Raw genomic sequence first — 19,023 nt, forward strand, 5'->3', positions numbered from 1 at the left:
GACATTGAGTATAGGTCAGGTAATAGACTTTGTTGTCTGATAATCATCCTTACTTACAGTGTCAGATATCTAGAGCCAGAAAGTATCTTAGCAGTGATTAAGCCCACTCCCCTCACTTTTACAAAGGAGCAAACTGAGGCCAGAAGTTAAAATTACTTTCTCAAAGTCACACCAAGTGATCAAGTAACAGAATTATAGATCTAAAACTCTGATACATCATATCAAAACCCCTCATTTTATAAAGAAAGAAACTGGGGCAGAAGAATGTGAAGTGACTTCCTAAGTATTGAAGGACTCCATACCAGAAATGTGGCACCTTAAGATTTTTTTTCAGCCCAGAAGCTTCCAATCACTGTGTACTAATAGATGTAAGTAAACTGGTTTGGTCAAGGGATGAGCCACACTGATCAAAATCATGGATACTTGACTTTTTTGAAACCTTCAGAAATTTTTCAGTTGTCCAGAGGTTCCTCAGCAGTCTAGAACAGTTGAGGAAACAGCACATAACAAAAAAAAAGGCTTCTGAGTAGACATGGGAATGCTCTTTTGTGGAAGCTAATATACTTGACTTTGAAGTGAATTGCTAAAATCTTCAGGTTTCGTATTTTAATCAATTAACAAGCATTTGTTAAGCACATACTAGTTACCAGGCAGAGTTTAGAAAGCATCTTGAGGACTATAAAGGGTACTGTTAAATTTAGGTATATTTGGCACCGTGAAGATGGAAGAACAGTGAATCAAAGCCCTAACTAGGATAGAGCACATGCCTTTTGCCACAGGGTTGCAAAATTAAGTGGCTACAGAAATTTATACTAGTTGAGCTCCTTGCTGCCCTTCTTTTCCCCCAAAGTCGTCCTCTTGATAGCTTCTCACTGGCTTCCTCACTCCCCAATGTGACCTTTGTCCCGAGATCTCTGTCTCTGTCACTCATCGTGGTGCAGCGATTTTAGGACCGTTCAGTACTGGTTTCCAAAGGGTGCTGAAATTGCTAATTGCAGTTCTGATGACTCTTAGTTATTGAGAAATAGCTAAATTTGGTTCTTTATACTGTTTTCTCCTCTATACATTTCCTGTGATGCCGTAGCTTGGTGTGAAGGTAACTGGGTGCTAAAAGGCTGGGAAACAGAGAAACAGCTTTGTCTGATAGAAAGACTCTGGAGTCAGATGACCTGGGTTCAAATTCTGCCCTACATATTTATTGTGGGGTCCTTGGGTGAATAATCTCATCTTCTTGGGTCTCAGTTTCCTCAGGAATAAAATGACAGAGTTGATAGTTTCTGAGGTTGTCACCAGGTTCCCATCTATGATCCTCTCACAGACAGTACAAGTTTTAGCTGGTCCTACCAAGCTGGAAAAGTTTCAAGTAGTGACAGACTCTGTCTTTTGTTAAAGGACCAGCTTAGCCAAGTTTAGAGAATTTCATCATGAGAGTTTGGGCCAACAGTTGATGATTGTTTTTTTCTTCTCTAGTCATAGCACCCCTCTGTGACCATTGCTTTATTTATAGAGGGGTTGTCATCTGGGACGGTAGAAAGATATACTCATAACAAGCAGGTTTTTGTAATATTGATGAAGATATTGCTTAAGAAGGCAGAGAAAAATGTATTCCATTGAAAAAAGACAACCATGTGAGATGCAGATGCAGGGGCAGGTTGCAAGATGGTTATTTCTGTCATCAGAAAGATACCACTTGCAATGAAATAACTCATTCCCTGATGATGCTCAATTAATGTGATATCATTGTCTAGAATTTCCATTTGAGGTTCTTTATCTCGATGTGCAAGGCTTGAGAGATACATAGGCAGAACAACCAACCAAAAGCAAGTATAACAGTCGAAAGAGTGCTGGCTCTCCACTCAAAGGATCTGAGTTCAAATCTCATTTCTGACACATTGTCTTTATGACCATTAACCTCACTAAGAATCATTTTCCTTATCTGTAAAATGAGGCATCTCAACTAGGTATCTTCTGATATCTGTTCCAACTCTAGATTAATAATCTTTGCTATTAGAGAGATTACGTTTTAAAATTATATTTTATTTATATTAAATGTTTCCCAATTATATTAAAATTTTATATTTAAAATACTCATTTTTGAATCCCAAATTCTTTCCTTCTCTCCTGTCCCTCCTCCAACTCTTGAGAAGGCAAGCAATATGATACTGAATATACATGTGAAGTCATGCAAAATATATTTCTATATTAGTCATATTGTAAAAAAAAACTTTAATTGTTGTTATCCAGGCATGTTTGACTGTTTATGACCCCATTTGGAGTTTTCTTGGCAAATATCCTGGAGTGGTTTGCCATTTCTTTCTCCAACTCATTTTACAGATGAAAAAACTGAGGCAAACAGGGTGAAGTGATTTGCCCAGGGTCACATAACAAGTAAGTGTCTGAGGCCAGATTTGAACTCACAAAGCTGAGTTTTCCTAACTCCAGGTCTGACAGTCTATCCACTGTGCCACCTAGCTGCCCATAAAAGAAATCACACACACACACACACACACACACACACACACACACACACACACAGAGAAAAATAAAGTGTTTTTTTTTAAAGTCTGCTCCAGTCTGTACTCAGAGTTCATCAGTTCTCTCTCTGAAGGTGGGTAGCATTTTTCATCATGGGTCCTTTGGAATTGCCTTGATTCACCATCTTGATCAGAGTAGCTAAGTCTTTCACAGTTGATCATCCTTACAACATTGCTGTTACTGCATACAATGTTCTGGTCCTGCTAACTTCACTTTGTATCACTTTTGTAAGCCTTCACACGTTCTTCTGAAACCGATCCTGCTCATCACGTCTTTTAGCACAACAGTATTCCATCACAATTATATACCAAAACTTGTTCAGCCATTCCTTAATTGATGACCATCGCCTAAATTTCCAATTCTTTGCCACCACAGAAAGAGCTGCTATAAATATTTTTGTACAAATTGGTCCTTTTCTATCATCTCTTTGAGATAGACTAAGGAGTGGTATTGCTGGGTCAAAGAGTTGGGAGATTACATTTTACTGAAGGAAAAAACCCTTATCCAGAGTTAAATACAAGATAATTTAAGAGAGAGAGAGATGGGGAGAGAGAGAGAGAGAGAGAGAGAGAGAGAGAGAGAGAGAGAGAGAGAAACTTTTAATGTTAGAAATCGGTAAAATCCACATACATGGAAAACTTTATTTCAAAAACTTCATTCTCTAACAAGGTCATAAAGTCATGTTATATTTTATCTTATTTTTAATAGAGGATATTGCAGGAGTTCAGCATTTAAAGTCCCTCACAGTTGGCCTTCAGCTTTCATTCCTGTCACCTTATACCTTGTTCTCTTTCACACACTCTGAGGTCCAACTGCAGCCCCACTGGCCTTCATCCTACCACATCTGCCGTCTTTGAGTCTTGACACAGGCTGTCCCCCATGCCTGGAATGCACTCCTTCCACACTCTGCCTTTTCACATCCCTAGATCCTTCAAAGCTTAACTTGAACATCATCTTTCACATCAGACCTTTGCTGATATCCAACTCTACCCACCACCAAAATGCTAATATCTCCCTCTCCCTGAAATTATCTTATATTTACTTGTGCCCAACTTTGTACACATTGACGTGTCTTTGTTGTTTAGTCATTTTTCAGTTGTGTCCAACTCTTCACGATTCCTTTTCCTCATCTGTAAAGTTAGGGAGTTGGACTATATGGTCGTTGAAACCCTTACTAGTTCCAAACCTGTGATTCTGTGTCCTAGATATTCCACTTGACGAACTGGTCCAGTGGAAAAAGTCCAAGACTTCAAGCTAGGTAATACAATACGACGGAAAGAACATTTTGGAGTCAACATCTTTGGTGCTATAGAAAAAAGGGTTGGATTTGGAGTTCAAATCAGAGCTCTGCTAATTACTAGGTGTATGACCTTGAGCAAATCACTTAACCTATTGAAATCTCACTTTCTTCATCTATAAAATTTAGGGGGTTGGACTATATGGCCTAGCTCTAGATCTGTGATTCTGTGTCCTGGGTACTAATCCTAGCTATTCCACTGGCTACCTGCGTGACCTGGGATAAGTCACCACCTCTCTGAGGAGAATGGCCTTGACTTCTGAGCTGTTTTCTAGCTCAAAACCCATGTTGCTATGACCTCCAATACCCCTTTGAGTTCTGGGTCTATAAGCCTTGAATATGAATTCTAAACCTGGAAGTACATCCACCTTCATGCCTAACTTTGTGTGGGCAGCTTCCCTCTCTGTCTTCATTTTAATATATAAATATATATTTTATATATATATATATATATATATATATAATATATAAAATGATAGGGCTGGACTACAGGACCTCCACATCCCCCTCCAGCTCTGTCATTCTATTCACTCTCAGGAGCAGGCAGTGTGTCCTGATAGATTCGCTTGGTGTGAGTGAATCCTGTCCTTTTCTCCTGCTTCCCCTCCCTGAGCTCCCCTGGCTGTCAAATGTGGATAATGATATTACCCTACCTTCCTGCTGCCTTCCTTCAACAATATTGGCCTACTTGGGAAGTTGTGAAGCAGAACACATAAAAATGACAGCGGCGCTTTCACCAATATAAGGCGCTTCACCGAATGCTAATCCTCATAAGAACCCCTTGGAAACCAAGTGGCAGATTTACTAGCCAGCAGTTGATGTGATGGAGCTTCATTTTCCTTCGTCTTCTGAAAGCCAGAGGCTTGCTCCAGTGATCTCATCTGTTCTCTGTAGTCCCTGACCTCCTAACTTGGCATTGATGTCGGGGATTTTTGGTTTTTTTTTTTTTTTGCTTCTGCTTGAATGGACTTGGTGACTAGGTATCACCTTCAATGTCTTTTCTTGCAACAAACTGGCACTAATTTGGGATGCCCTTGAGTTCTGTATGACCTAGAATCTCCCTCTACCTTCTTCTGCCATCCTAATGATGATAGCTCACATTACATCAAATCTGAGAGCTATAGCTTGAAAAGACCTTAGAAGCCATCTGGTTCAAACCTTCTTATTTTACATATAGGGAAACTGAGGAGCATGGAATTGCAGTGACTTAGAATCACAAATGTAGACCTCAGAGGTCACCCAGTTCAACTCCGTCATTTTACGTATGAGGGAACAGTGGCTCAGGAAAGTTAAGTGACTTACCCAAAGTCACAAAGGTAGCATTATAGGTAGCTTTTGAACCCTGGTCCTCCAACTCCAGAGCCAGTTCTCTTTCTACTGTACTACATTTAAAGTACTTTACATACATTTCTTTTAGGGACTGCCACCTTGTGAGGCAAGTAGCATAGGCATTGTTACTTCTAGTTTCTGTGGGAGGGTGGTGAGATCCTCAAGTTGCTCTTGTTTGGGAGCATGATGTTGTTTTGATCATATCAAAGCCCAAGACATTACAGAGGCTCCTGGAAGATGTCTTTAATCATTCAAAGAGGTTGGCCTATCCATTCACATAGGAAAGAGCAAATGAATTAAGAATGCTTATTGCTCAGATTGCCATTGTATCTGGATGGACACCTCACGGAATTTGTCCAAAATACATACATACATACATATATATATCTGGGGCAAACAGTACAAATGAACATTGTGCTGGGCCCAGAGTTGAAAAAGGAGGAGAGCAGGCTGGATTGCTTTGGGGAAATTGCAAAGCAGTTTTACTGACTCTAGGTTTCCAAGGAAAGCAACGACCCTTCTTTTCACAACAAACGTTTTCTTGATGATGTTGTATGGCAGCAAGACTTCCAAAACCACGTTTTGTGAAGAATTGAAAATGAATATCACATAGAGGGCAAGGGGGAGGTATAAGGTAGATATGCTTAGGCTGCTTGCAACCACGTACCAATGAGGGATTCCTCAGAACAGAAATAAAGGATGTCTTTAGGGAGTTACATGATAGGAAGAGAACATGGCAGGCAGCTCTCACAGTGAGGGATGACAGGTGGATGACCAGAATGTTCTCTTGGTACACTCATATTGTGAGGAGAAAGCAAGGAAGGCCCCCAAGTGGGCATGGACAAGACTCACAAAGGATGGGATGCCAAGGATGGGTTGCCATCTGTATTATTGGAAGGAACTCCAGAACTGATGAGATTACAGACTTATTTGAGTAGTTGTGTGTTTTTCAGTTGAGGTAACAGAGACTCACAGAGGTCCCCAACTCTTCAGAGAAGATTCCGATCCAGGGATAGGTTCAACCAGATGGTCTCTAATAGATTGACCTACATGAAGGCCCATCCAACTTAGAGATTCTATGATTTACTAATCATGTTGTATATGAAAGGATAATGGGAAAGAGAGAGAGTATGGCTTGGAGTTAAAGGTCCAGCCCTGGAGGTGAGACCAGATTCAAAACCTACTTCTGACACTTACTAGTAATATGGCTTTGGACAAGTCACTGAATGTCCCTTGATTTTAGTTTCCTCGTCTGCAGAAACAGATGCCTCGGCAGTATCTTCCAGCTCTAGGTCTAGTGGCTATGACTGAGTTATTTTTTGTTATTCTAAACTTGATTAAAAACCTGCAAATGTGAACATTTTCATATACGAGGAAGAACAGAAAAAAGAGAACTGCATATGAAACTCTATTACTCTTACATATCGATTGATTTGAGGTATATAATACATTATGTATGTTAGCTCCCAAGTTGTCCTGTTTGTCTACGGTCTCCTTTAAGCTTCCTGCTGTTTGATTTGATGCATTTTAAAAAAATGCTTTACTGATTCTCTTCTTTTTTCCCCTTGTTTTGTTAACACTATTCTCCCTCTTCCCCCAATTACCACCCCCCCCAAAAATTTCCTTACATTTAATAAATAGTGAAGCAAAAGACATCCCTAGATTGATTGTGTCTGAAGATGTATGTCTCATTTTGCACATTGCGTCCATCACCTCTCTGGCAGGAGAGAAATAAGGAGCCTGCTTCATGCTCAGTCTTCTCAAGCCTGGGTTGTTCATTTCATTGAATGCTGTTGTGAAGTCATTCAGAATTATTCTTTTTAACAGACTGTGAGTTACTGGTGAATTGTTGATTATAGGTATAGGTAGAAATCTTTTCCACACCTGGAGTTGCAAATGAATGAATGAATGAATTAATAGAGTCAAATGGAGTCAGGAGTCTTTGTGCTTATTGTGTGCCAAGTACTGTGCTGAATGCTAGAGATATACATTGGGGAAAAAATACCAGTTCTTGCTCTGAAGCAGCTTGCACTTTAGTTGGTTGAGACAATCAATCAATCAATCAATAAATGAATGATAGATAGAGACAAGAAACTTCAGCTGTAGGGAAGATTTAGAAACAAACAGACAACATGGGAGTCCTAAGTATGCAGTGGTGGGGCAGATGGCAAAGCCAGTCATGAAGTCATGGGTCTGAGCCACCCCACCCCTGTTCTCAAGGGAGGGAGCAAGAAGGAGAGGGGAAGAGAAAAGAATGAGAGAAGAGGGAGAGAGGAGGAAGGAAGAGAGAGAGAGACAGAGGCAGAGACAGAAGGAAGAGGTAAAGCAGAGGTTCAGTATTGTTGAGGCTTCATAGTGCAGTAGAAAGAACGGTTAACTTGCAGTTAGAGAACCTGAGTTAAATCTAGGCTCTTTTCTGCTTCCTATGTTACCTTGAACACTTGACTTCCCCTCATTGGGCCTACATTTTATCATCTGTAAAATGAAGACATCAGATTTGAAGGGGTTGGCATGGATGTTGGCCATCTAAGGTCCTTCCAAATTTGTGATTTTGTGGGTGGAGTCTTTCTATTCCCCATGTCTGCTCAAAATCAGTAATACCATGTTTTCTTAGGGCTTTTGGCTGGTAAAGGGTTTATTTACCTGTCATCAAGGTAGAGGAGTATAACTCAAGACCAAACCTCCTTGCTTCCAGCCTTATCTCACCTCCCTCACCTTCTTCCATGCCTGCCTCTTTTCTTACTGAAGGAGACTCAAGTGGAGACCTGGAAGCCACTGGCAGACATCTGCCCTTTCTGTTGGTGAAAAGCGTGCCAACATCGAGATCCAAATGAGCCACATTTCTACACGCTTATTTAATGAGAAAATTGAATGCAAAAGAAGAAGTTTGGAGATAATTGGACCCAGGAGGGTTTTGGGGGGATTTGGAGGGGAGGTGACGAGCAGTTGATAGCCTCATAAAAAGATCTATGATGATATACAGCACGGTTCAACAGCTGAATGGCTTGTCTCTAAAGTACTGCTCCCCGTGGTCTTTTATTCTCATACTCTATTTCTCTACAGATGTGAAATAGAATCTTCTGTAAGAACTCATACATCTGTATAAAGATCCCCCTCCCCCTTCTCTCCTATCTTTCCTTTCTTCTTTCTCTCTCTTTCTTTCTCTCCATCTTCCCCTTCCTCTCTCTCCATCTTTCTCTTCCTCTCCTCCTTTTCCCTCTCCTTCTCCCTTGCTCTGTTTTCCTCCTTTCCTCCCTCTCTCATTTGTTTTCCATGAAATCTACTAGTAATGTAAAGATAATACAAATGGCTACTATTTATAGGTACTGGAAAGCTTTCAAAATACCTTTCACCTCTTGTACTTTACTGTGAGGTATAGTTATTCCTTTGTTATCTTCTTTCTTCCCTCCCGCCCCAGCTGAGGGAACTGGACCTTAGATAGGTAAAGTAACCTGCCCATGGGCACATAACTGAGAAGGCAGGATTCCAACTCAGGCATCTTCTGATATATATACATATACCTATACCTATACATATGCATATATATATATAATATATATATAATATGACATATATACATATACCTATACCTATGCATATGCATATATATATTATATATATATATAATATAATATAATATATATATATATATAATCTTCAGCATGTAATCAACCATATCTGTATCTGCTTGGAGCCTTTCTGTAGCCCTCAGATAATAGTGTTCTCCATGGAAAGAGCCCTGCCTCTGGAGTCAGATCCTGCCTCTGTTCCCTTCTATCTTGGGTAGTAAACTTGACCCCTCTGGGCATCTAGAAAGTGAAGGGCTTGTATTCAATGACTCTTGACTTTCTTTTAGCTTGACATTGTGAGCCTATGGTTTAACACTTTCTGACCGTGAGGTGTTGGACAAGTCACTTTACTTCTTTAGCTTTTGTTTTCCTCATCTGCTCTATGGGATTGGATTAAATGGCCTCCAAGGTCTCTTGAAGCTCAGACTTAGGATTCCATGGTTATACCCCATTGTGCAGCAGGAGGTGGAAGTGGGGCAGGGATGTTGTATTTGTTGTCAGTGGAGTTGGTTTCAAATCCTTACTCTGCCTCTTAGTACATGTGTGACCATGGGCAAATCACTCCATTTCCTGTGTGCCCCATTTCTTTTTCAGGTCCTCTCTGTCCTTCATTAATAGAATGTAAGCTCCTTGAATGCAGGGATGATTTCAAATTGCTATTTGTATCTTTAGCCCCTAATACAGTGCCTGAAATTTAATAGATTCTAAATAGTTGTTGGTTTTCTGTAAACTGAGATGTTTGGACTAGGTGGCTGTTAGAGTCCTTTCTATTTCAGAATCTATCTTACAATTATGCAGTCCTCACTATTCATTCACCATTCCTGAAATGCATCCTGTCTGTAGAAAATGGGCTGTTCCAGGTCAGGAGAAACAAAATTCATGTAACACATAGCATCTGCCCCACATAGATCAGTAGGAGCATGTGGTGCTGATACAGATAATTGGAATGTGTGATATTACACAATTAAGGGCACACTCATACTTAACATCAATTTTATTTACTTATTGTTTTGTTTATTTTCTAAACCTAGGAGAATGATGGATAAAATGCTAATGATACAGATTAAACTTCAAAGTATATCCCGCTATTTTAGAGAGTCAGTTGTTAAACGTTTACCAGTGCACCCCTGCCTCCAACCCATTCCTCTTCCCAACTTTCCTGTTTCAGTTGAGAATACGGTTATCCTTCTAGCCATCCCGGTTCTCACCCTTGGCATCATCCTTGACTCCAATGTCCCTCATCCTCCACGTTCACTTGTGTGCCAGATCGTGTCTATTGTGACTTCTTACCATCTCTCACTTGTCTCCTTTTCTCCACTCACAGCACAGGTACGCTAGTTCGGTTTACATCAATTTTAGAAAAGTGTGTGATAAAAACTTGTTGACTAGATGACTGGTAGTTGTGCGGGTGAGGTTGAATCACGATGTCATTAAAAAGAAAAACAGACAAACAAACAAAAAATGGCGACTCCCCCCAAAAAATAACAACAGCAACAATGTTGCCAACAATGAGAATTATCCAAAAGTGGAATGAGCCGCCTTGATAGGTGATGGTTTCTTTCTCATCTGAAGTCTTTCCCCTTTTTTTATTTATTGTTCACTCGACAATGATCAATAATCATAAACATGTCAAGACACCAAGAACAGTGAAGCATCCATATTATTTTGGACTTCTGCAACATGAAATATCTTTTAAAAAGATTGCCAAAATACGTAAATACGTAAACAATGAGGTAGTAACAGGTTGTTCTTTCTTCTCCTTTGTGACTTCACATCGTTCCCTATGAGCACTTTACAAACAGTGCTTTATTGATGTTATTTTCTGTGTCCGTCACTGTTCCCCAACCCTCTCTTTTCCATCTTCTCTTCTTTGCCCTAAACCCTTCCTTGTAAGAACTATATGTAGTCAAGTAAAAGCCATGATACCTTGGCCACATCTGAAAAAGCACATCTAATTCTGTACCTCTAGATAAATTGATGTTAACAGTTTTTTGTGTCCTGGACCTCTTTGGAAGTCTGGAAAAACCTATGTAGCCCTTCTTAGAATCATATTTTTAAGTGCATCAAATAAAATATATATTGACATGTATATTGATATATACTACACGTGTCTATGTATCATGAACCCCAAGTTAAGAACCTCTGCTAGTCTGGAGCCTTTCTCTGCCAAGGAGTGGGAAGTATGTTTCATTGCCAACCTTGGGAAGTGGGAGGGGTTGATGCTCTGGTCAGTCTTATGAAATCTTTTAAATCTATTTCCTTTCATATTATTACTCGATCTATCATGTCAGTTGCTGTTTTAGTTCTGATTGCTTTACTCTGCATCAGTTCATGTAGTTCTTTTCATGTTTCTCTAATTCTGTTGTTACTCATTTCTTCTGGCACAACACAGTTCCATTAGATTCAAGTATCTCAGTTGGTTTGAGGTCTTCAAGCAGAGGCTGGATGACCAGTTGTAAGTTGAGTTGTAGTAAGGATTCTGTTTGGTGAGTGGGATGGCCTAGCTGGCCATGAAGTCCCTTCCAAATCTGAAATTTGGTGATTCTCTGATCTGAGAAGTATAGACCAAAGTTATATGTAAGACCTCAGAGGGGAGGATGGCTAGATGAATCAGGGAAGGCTGCATGGAAGAGGTGGCATTTTAGTTTGACTTTCAGGAATGAGTAGGAATTCAGTAATAATAACAACAGTATTATCATCATCATCAAATGAGTTAGTATTTGCAAAGTGCTTTGCAAACCTTAAAACAGTATATGAATGCAATCTTTTTAAGAAGAAAAATGAGGAGATAATATCTTATATCATTTTGAGGTTTGCAAAGCACTTTACAACATTACCTAATTCGATCTCAACAGCAACCCTGGAAAATAGGTGCTATTATTATCTCCCTTTAGCAGAAGACAAAATGGAGACAGACAGCAGTTAAGTGAATTGTCCAGCATCACATGGCTGGATTTGAATGTAGGTCTTTCTGACACCAGACCTAGAGCCCTGTCCACCTACCAGTAGGATAAAAGAAGAGATGAAGCTCCTCTAGACGCAGAGAACTTTCTCGGTAGAAGTACTGACACACAGACTGAGGAGCCCTTCGGTTTTTGGTACCCCAAAGCAAATAACCTTTGTTTTGGGGTACCAAAATCAACAACAAAATAACAGGCTTCATGAGTGTAAGATATGGGACTCGTGTTTAGATAGTAGATATTCTGAAAAAGATCTGGGGGTTTTAATGGAACACAAGCCCAGCATGATTCAGCAGTGGGATATGGCAGCCCATAAAACTAACACAAACAATCTGTTGTGATGCTTTTAGTCATACAAATAGGATTGTCCTTCTTATTCACTAGCTAGGCGAACCAGGGAAATCTTACTGAAAGAGGAGGCATTTTAGTTTTAAGGCTGATTAGGAATTCAACAAGTAAAATTGGGAAAGGAAATCCTCCCAGACATACAGAAAGATGTGAGCAAAGGTTTGGGCTGTGGGAAAGCTGGCCATGCTCAGGGGACTGAGGAGTCCACTTTAGTTGGAGTGTAGTGAGTGTGGAAGGTGGTCATGTGACACAAGGCCAGATGGTTTGAATGGAAGGCCATCAGATTTTCAAGCACCTTGAATACAAGGCAAATCCCCTCAACACTTGAATTTTGCTCATCAAGTATTGGAGAACCACTGAAGTGGTTTGGTTTGGTTTTTGTCTTTTAGTGGAGAAATGTCCTGGCCAAATCTCTATAAAAGAATGATTATCGAGAAGTATCATGGTATAGTGGATAGAAGTTCACCTTCTGATTCAGCAAAACCTGGGCTCCCATCACATTTCTTATCCATATTGGTTGTGTGATGGTGGGCATCTCACTGCCTCTGGGCAGCTGAGAACAGGTCCTAATATGTAGCTGATATTATAATTCTATATACCAATGAAAATATCAGTCCAGTCCAAAAAATACTAACTCTGATGGTAGTATAAAGAAAGATTTCAGAGAGGAACCAGAGTGGGAAGGATGGATTATTAAAAAGCTACTTCAGTAGTCTAATTGAGTGGTAATGGGGTCTGTCCTAAGACAGGGGGGATGCAGGTGGGGAACATAGATGGCAGAGATGTTGTTGTAGTGACATGAGAAGAGCCTGACCTCATTTAATAACCCCTTATAACTACTTATGAAGCACTTATGAATGATGTCACCCCTCCCCAAACTACCTTGCATTTATATTTCAACCATATTATGCATGTGTTTACAGATGTTGGAATGTACATTTCTTGTGATCAGGGACCATTTCCCATTTGTCTTTGCGCTCCCAGTGCTTAGCACAATGCATGGTATATAGTAAGTGTTTAATAGGTGCTTGATGGTTGATTGCCAGAATGACTGCATGTGTGTTGATTTCTTTTGATTTCATAATCCTGCACATATGTTTATCCCCACATTTTAGATGGGGCAACGGAGACCCAGAGAGATTAAGAGGTTTGCCAGTGGTCATATGTAACTGAATATCCCAATATTCAGCCCATCCTTCTGAGCACTGAACTTGCAGACTTCCTAATGTTCTAATAGTTTGGTTTGAGTTTTACCCCATGTTCTTCTTGTTGCTGGTGCTGATGTGGTTGTTTTATTTTTAAAATACTGACTTCCCACCTTCCCACCCTGGGTGAGAGTGATGTCCAGTTTGCCCTAACTTGAGAACTGGTAGTGCACCAAGTCATGGGAATTGGTGGAAAAGGAGTTCTGCTGTCAGCTTTCAAAGCTACTGTGAGAATTTCCACATCCACCTGCTTGGGTAGAGGAAAAAGCAACTGAGCTAAACCTCCTTGTTTCCTCACTCACTGAATTCTCCTGAAGGGAAATGTCAGGAAAAGAGAATAATTGAAAAATAGAGAATATTGAAGCACCAATTACTGTGCTGGATAATGAGGTTTACATGAAGGTTTCTTGTGAATTAATGGCTCAAGCGTTGGTGTTGAATGGCTGTGGAACCTGATAAGGAGCTGTAATCTGTGGGTCCTTGGCTTAGTGTTGAAACAAAGAGGACTGAGCTCTCCTGTAGCCTTCTCCTGTCCTCTCTTCTGTTTTGCCCTGGCCTCATTAGTATTCTTCCTGGAAGGATGCTCAGTGGGCTAAGCTCCATATTGTGGGACTGGGCAGATCTGTAGAAAGGGTGGGGCTGGAGCAGGAAACTAGTTGCACGCTTGTTTGCTAATTTTGGCTCTGCCTCCAAGTTTGGCTGTTGGCAAACCACTGAGTGTCCTTCTTCTGCACACCCACCATTTTCCTCATTTGTGAACAGGGACACTGGTTTCATGTATGTGAGCAGTCTATATCTTCTTGCTCAAGACAATTTGCAAGCAAGAAATAGCACTGAAGACATCATCCAGGATGTGGAAGACTGGCAAAGGAGATGAGTCAATCGTGTGGTGAGAGGGAGGGATGATATCTGTAGAGTCCATGAGCTTCACTGTTGTCCACAAAATGTAGAATTATAAACCAAAGGAAGACTTCCAGCCCATTGGACAGGTCCTTTATAGAAGATCCATCAGTCCATCAATAAACTTTTATTAAGCACCTATTATGTGCCATTCCTGTGGAGATGCAAAGACAAAGGTAAAAGAATTCCTCCCTTCAAAAAGTTTGCAGTCTAATAGACAAACAGGATGAATTTGAGGAGGATTTAGAATCTTCACAGATGGAAAGTATATTCACACTGATACTATCATGGTTTCCTTGGAGTTAAAGTGTAAGAGTAACAAGAAGTCTAATTATCTGAGTGAAATTGGGTGAAGATAGCATTGGTTTTGCTGCAACCAAATAATTTAGTCTTGGCATGCAGCATTTGTGGGGCAGAAGAAGGTTTCATTTGCCTTTCCTAAACCCATCCAATTCATTTATTATAATAACAGGAATTTAAATAGTTCACATTTATTTAGTAATTTATGGGTTATAAAATGTTCTCCTCATTTGCAACCCTGTGAGGGAGTGAGTACAAACAGTAATATTTCCATGTTATAGTTGGGGAAGCAGGATGGGATTATAGCCAGAAATCCAGCCTTGGGGTCAGGAAGACCCGAGTTCAAGTCTTGCTTCTGGATGCTCTGATTTGGAGCATCCCAATGTGGATTGTCTCCTTGAAATCCCGATGATCTGAAATTTCCCCCTACCTTCATGAGAGAGGTAAGTGGAGCAGTGAACAAGTCAGAAAAACGTGAGTTCAAATATAACTTCGGAGACTTACTAGCTGTATAACTCTGGGCAAGTCACTTAGCTGAAGGAGGATAATAATAATAGCCCTGACCTCCCAGGATTGTTGGTAAGAATCACATGTAACAGTATTTATAAAGTTCTTTATAAACCTGAAAGTACTATAGAAATGTGAGTTGCTTTTATAATAACAAAATAATTATGATTAATTATTGTTATTATTATAATGTTGCTAAAAAAGGTTTTGGGGACCCTTAGGGCAAAGTAATTCTCCCTCATTGTTGATCTTCAAGAAGAGGCAGGACAAGTATTTGTTGGGGAATGTTCTACCGGAGAGGCTGGGTCAGGGATTGCAATATCTGGCCTCCTAGGTCTCTTCCAGCAGTTCTGGGAGTCCTGGCATTTTCTCTCCTTCATCAGAATGTTAGCTAAGGGAAGACAGGGGTAGTTTTCACTTTTGTCTTTGTTTCCCCAGTACCACACACATAATAAATACTTTATGAATGATTTTTTTATCCATTCGTGTCCCTTCCCTCCCATCTATCAATGTATATTTATATTATATATAGCCCATATTTATTTATCTGTGAACACTTAGAATGTAAGCTCCTAGAGGCTAGGGAATGTTTCTTTTTTGTCTTTGTATATTCAGTATTTAGTACAGTGTTGGACACATAATAGGCATTTAATGCTTGGTGGCCGATTCCTTCTTTTTCTGAAGAATTCATTCTTATGAAAGATATTACTGTACAGACCCTGGGAAATGGCAAGCCCTGAGCCAGATGTTTTGCATGGCTGGCTAGATGTTGCATCCTTGAGAGCAAATTCTCTTCCATTAAAGTACCACCTAATGGGAAAGCCCAGTTTGGTCATGTCTTCACCCGTTTAACCAAATTGTGTTTTATTAATGTGTGTGAATGTACTGATTCTCAGGCTGCTGTACTAACGACTGATAATTGCTTTAATGAGTTATTTGTAACACACACACACACACACACACACACACACACACACACAGAGTATAGGAGTGAAGTCAGACCCTCACCACAGATGGTGCTTTTGTAGCCTTTTGACTAGTTTTTGTGGGAAGCAGCCTTTGCAAACAGTTATAACCTAAGAAGAGCTAACGAGACCTTTTTTTTTTAAATTTGGTTTTCTGTCTCTGTCTCTCTCTGTCTCTCTCTGTCTCTGTCTCTCTCTCTCTCTCTCTCTCACACACACACACACACATACGGAGTTGGCGTTTGCTTCTACATCACTTTTTTTTTTAAAAATCATCCAACTAATATTGATTAAGTGGCCATTCTGTGGCAGACATTGTGCTAGAAACTGGAATACAAAGACCAAGAGGAAGCAGCCCTTCACTTCCTGGAGCTCCCATTCTACCAGGAGGAAGCAGCACGTTCACAGATAAATGAATTCAGGACATGGATAAAATATACTGTGATTGGCAGTGAGCATCCCTCTCTCCTTTCCCTCCATCTCTTGTAACAAAAAATAAAAAAGAAAGGGAGGGTGGGGGAAGGGAGAACAGTTCATGAAATCCAACTAGCGTATCAACCATACCTTACAATCTACCAGGCCTTTCGTAAAGAGTTGGCACTGAGAGCCAACCATAAGATTCATTCCTTTAGCCAGGCCTGTAGTCCATTGGTGTGTTAAAATATCCTGTGCTTCACAAGGAAGAAGACCAGCAGAGGGAGGGAAGAAGGGAGGAAGGAAAGAAAGAAGAGAGGGAAGAAGGAAGAAAGTTTCCTATATGTCAAAGCTATTTCTGTCATGTGAATGTGCTACCCTAGCACCCAGTTCCTAGGGTATCTCCTCTGATTTAGTGTCTCCCTCTGGGTGAACTGTTAAGTAGCTTGAATGCAGCAAGATGTTGATTGGTTCACTTAAGTGGCACCAGAGACAGCTAGCCAAGAGCTTCCCAACAACAGTGTTCTCAGAAGGAAGTTGCCTTTTCCTCCTAATATTCTTTGAGATTTATTTCTGGGTGTGCTGCAGAATGATACTGTTCAGCAGGAACAGAATTTGCCTGGTTAGGTCACATAAGCTATTAGCATTCAGCAGTTTGTCTCAGTGGGGCCAGTTCCTCCTTATTGACTTCAGACAAACATAGCCTAGTAGTTACTCTACAAAGGGGTTCACCTTTCTTCTGGAAAACTGAGACAGTACACACCTCCCTGTGATAGTTCCAAAGGGGTGGGTCCTAAAGTATACCTTTAACTCACAAAGCAGGTTTAGGAAGATCCAAAAGAATGATGATGCAGAATTCCTCAGTTTTTGAGACTGTGCAGACAAACATCTGTGAAACCTCAGTGTCTCGCTCTGCTTTGGTTTGATTCAGGGTGAGACAAGCAATCAGAATCAGATCACCATCATCAGAGGCCTCCCTGATGCTGGTGATTACACGAAGGACCCTAACTGAGATCCCTAGGCTTTTCTGTGTTTGACAGCTGAATTGACTGATTGTGTTTGCTTGGTGAGGGGGGCTTTTGAAGAAGGCATATGGTCTTGTTTATTTCCTGTCATACTGCTGAACCTCCTAGCTCTAGGATATTTCCCTATGGTCAGCCATGAACACTGACAGTAGGGCTTTTTCTCAAGATGTATATTTTTTATTCCTGTGATAAACGAGCACGTGAGAGTATAAAGATGGGACTTGCCCAAGTCTACAGTGTACTGCGAAACTCAGTAAACTACATTATTTCTCTAACTTACTCCCAAAGTAGCTGGCCCTAGGTTACCTTAGTCTACCCTAAGCATCATCAGACCTTTCATTAGTAGATAAGCACATTGGCATCACCCTTTGGGATCCTGCTGGATTTCCAAAGGCCCTGACACCAAAGAGTCTTTTTGTTTATCTTTCACCCACCTTTAGGAAACACAAGGCACCAGAAATGCCAAGGTAAGAATGCTAGAGAAACTTGGGCTCCAATCGCACCTCTGATCCCTACTAACTATAGGACCATGAACAAGTCACTTGAACCTCTTGGATCCCCAGTTCCTTAATCTGTAAATGAGGATCAAGTTTATTGAGGTGTCATAGAATTGTCACAAGAGTCAAATGAAATAATGTGTATCAGAACTCCTCTTCCTTCGATTACTTACTTAGTAGCCCTACAACATATAGGGCCATTTTAAGCATGATTAAGGAAATTGGAGTGACGAGCAGCATCTTAAAACACAGAATGACAGACTGGAAGGGACCTTAGAACATTAAACGTTAGAGCCAGGAGGGACCTTGGAGATCTTAAGAATCTTAAATATTTAATATTGCTTAAATACCTAATACACTTAAATTGCTTAAATAATTAAAATTAATTTAATTTTATTATTAATTTAATTAATAATTAAAATACTTAAATTCAAGAGCTAAGTGGGGAAACATAGAACATAGAATTTTAGATAAGAAGGTATAAATTCAGGTGAATTGAGCATGTATTCATTAACTGCCTACTAAATGCTAGACACTCTAGATATAGAGGCAAAAGTAAAACAGTCCTTACTAACCTGCAAAAAGCTTCTAGTCAAGTCATTCCCCAATTGATAAATGCTCAAAGGATATGAATAGGCAGTTCTCAGATGAAGAAATTAAAGCCATCTATAGTCATATGAAAAAATGTTCTAAATCACTACTGATTAGAGAAATTCAAATCAAAACAACTCTGAGGTACCACATCACACATCAGATTGGCAAAGATGACAAAACAAGAAAAAGATAAATGTTGGCGAAGATGTGCGAAAATTGGAACACTAATGCATTGTTGGTGGAGTTGTGAAATGATCCAACCATTTTGGATAGCAATTTGAAACTATGCCCAAAGGGCTATAAAAATGTGCATACCCTTTGACCCAGCAATACCACTTCTAGGTCTGTATCTCAAAGAGCTCATCCAAATAGGAAAAGGACCCACATGTACAAAAATATCTATAGCAGCTCTTTTTGTGGTGGCAAAGAATTGGAAATTGAGAGGATGCCCATCAATTGGGGAGTGGCTGAACAAGTTGTGGTATATGAATGTGATGGAATACTATGGTGCTATAAGAAATGATGAGCAGGACATCAGAAAAACCTGGAAAGACTTGTATGGTCTGATGCTGAGTGAA

At 40.1% G+C, this 19,023-nt stretch overlaps 1 protein-coding gene across 1 annotated transcript in view; it reads left to right on the top strand.

Annotated features, from left to right (window-relative positions):
- The window catches only part of LARGE1 (LARGE xylosyl- and glucuronyltransferase 1), a 608,081-nt gene that overhangs the window by 125,128 nt on the left and 463,930 nt on the right, over positions 1 to 19,023 (top strand). The gene's annotated exons all lie outside the window — the stretch shown is intronic.

The sequence above is a fragment of the Vombatus ursinus genome, unplaced genomic scaffold, assembly GCF_900497805.2.
Source record: "Vombatus ursinus unplaced genomic scaffold, bare-nosed wombat genome assembly UNPS02003292.1, whole genome shotgun sequence".
Classification (NCBI taxonomy): Eukaryota; Metazoa; Chordata; class Mammalia; order Diprotodontia; family Vombatidae; genus Vombatus; species Vombatus ursinus.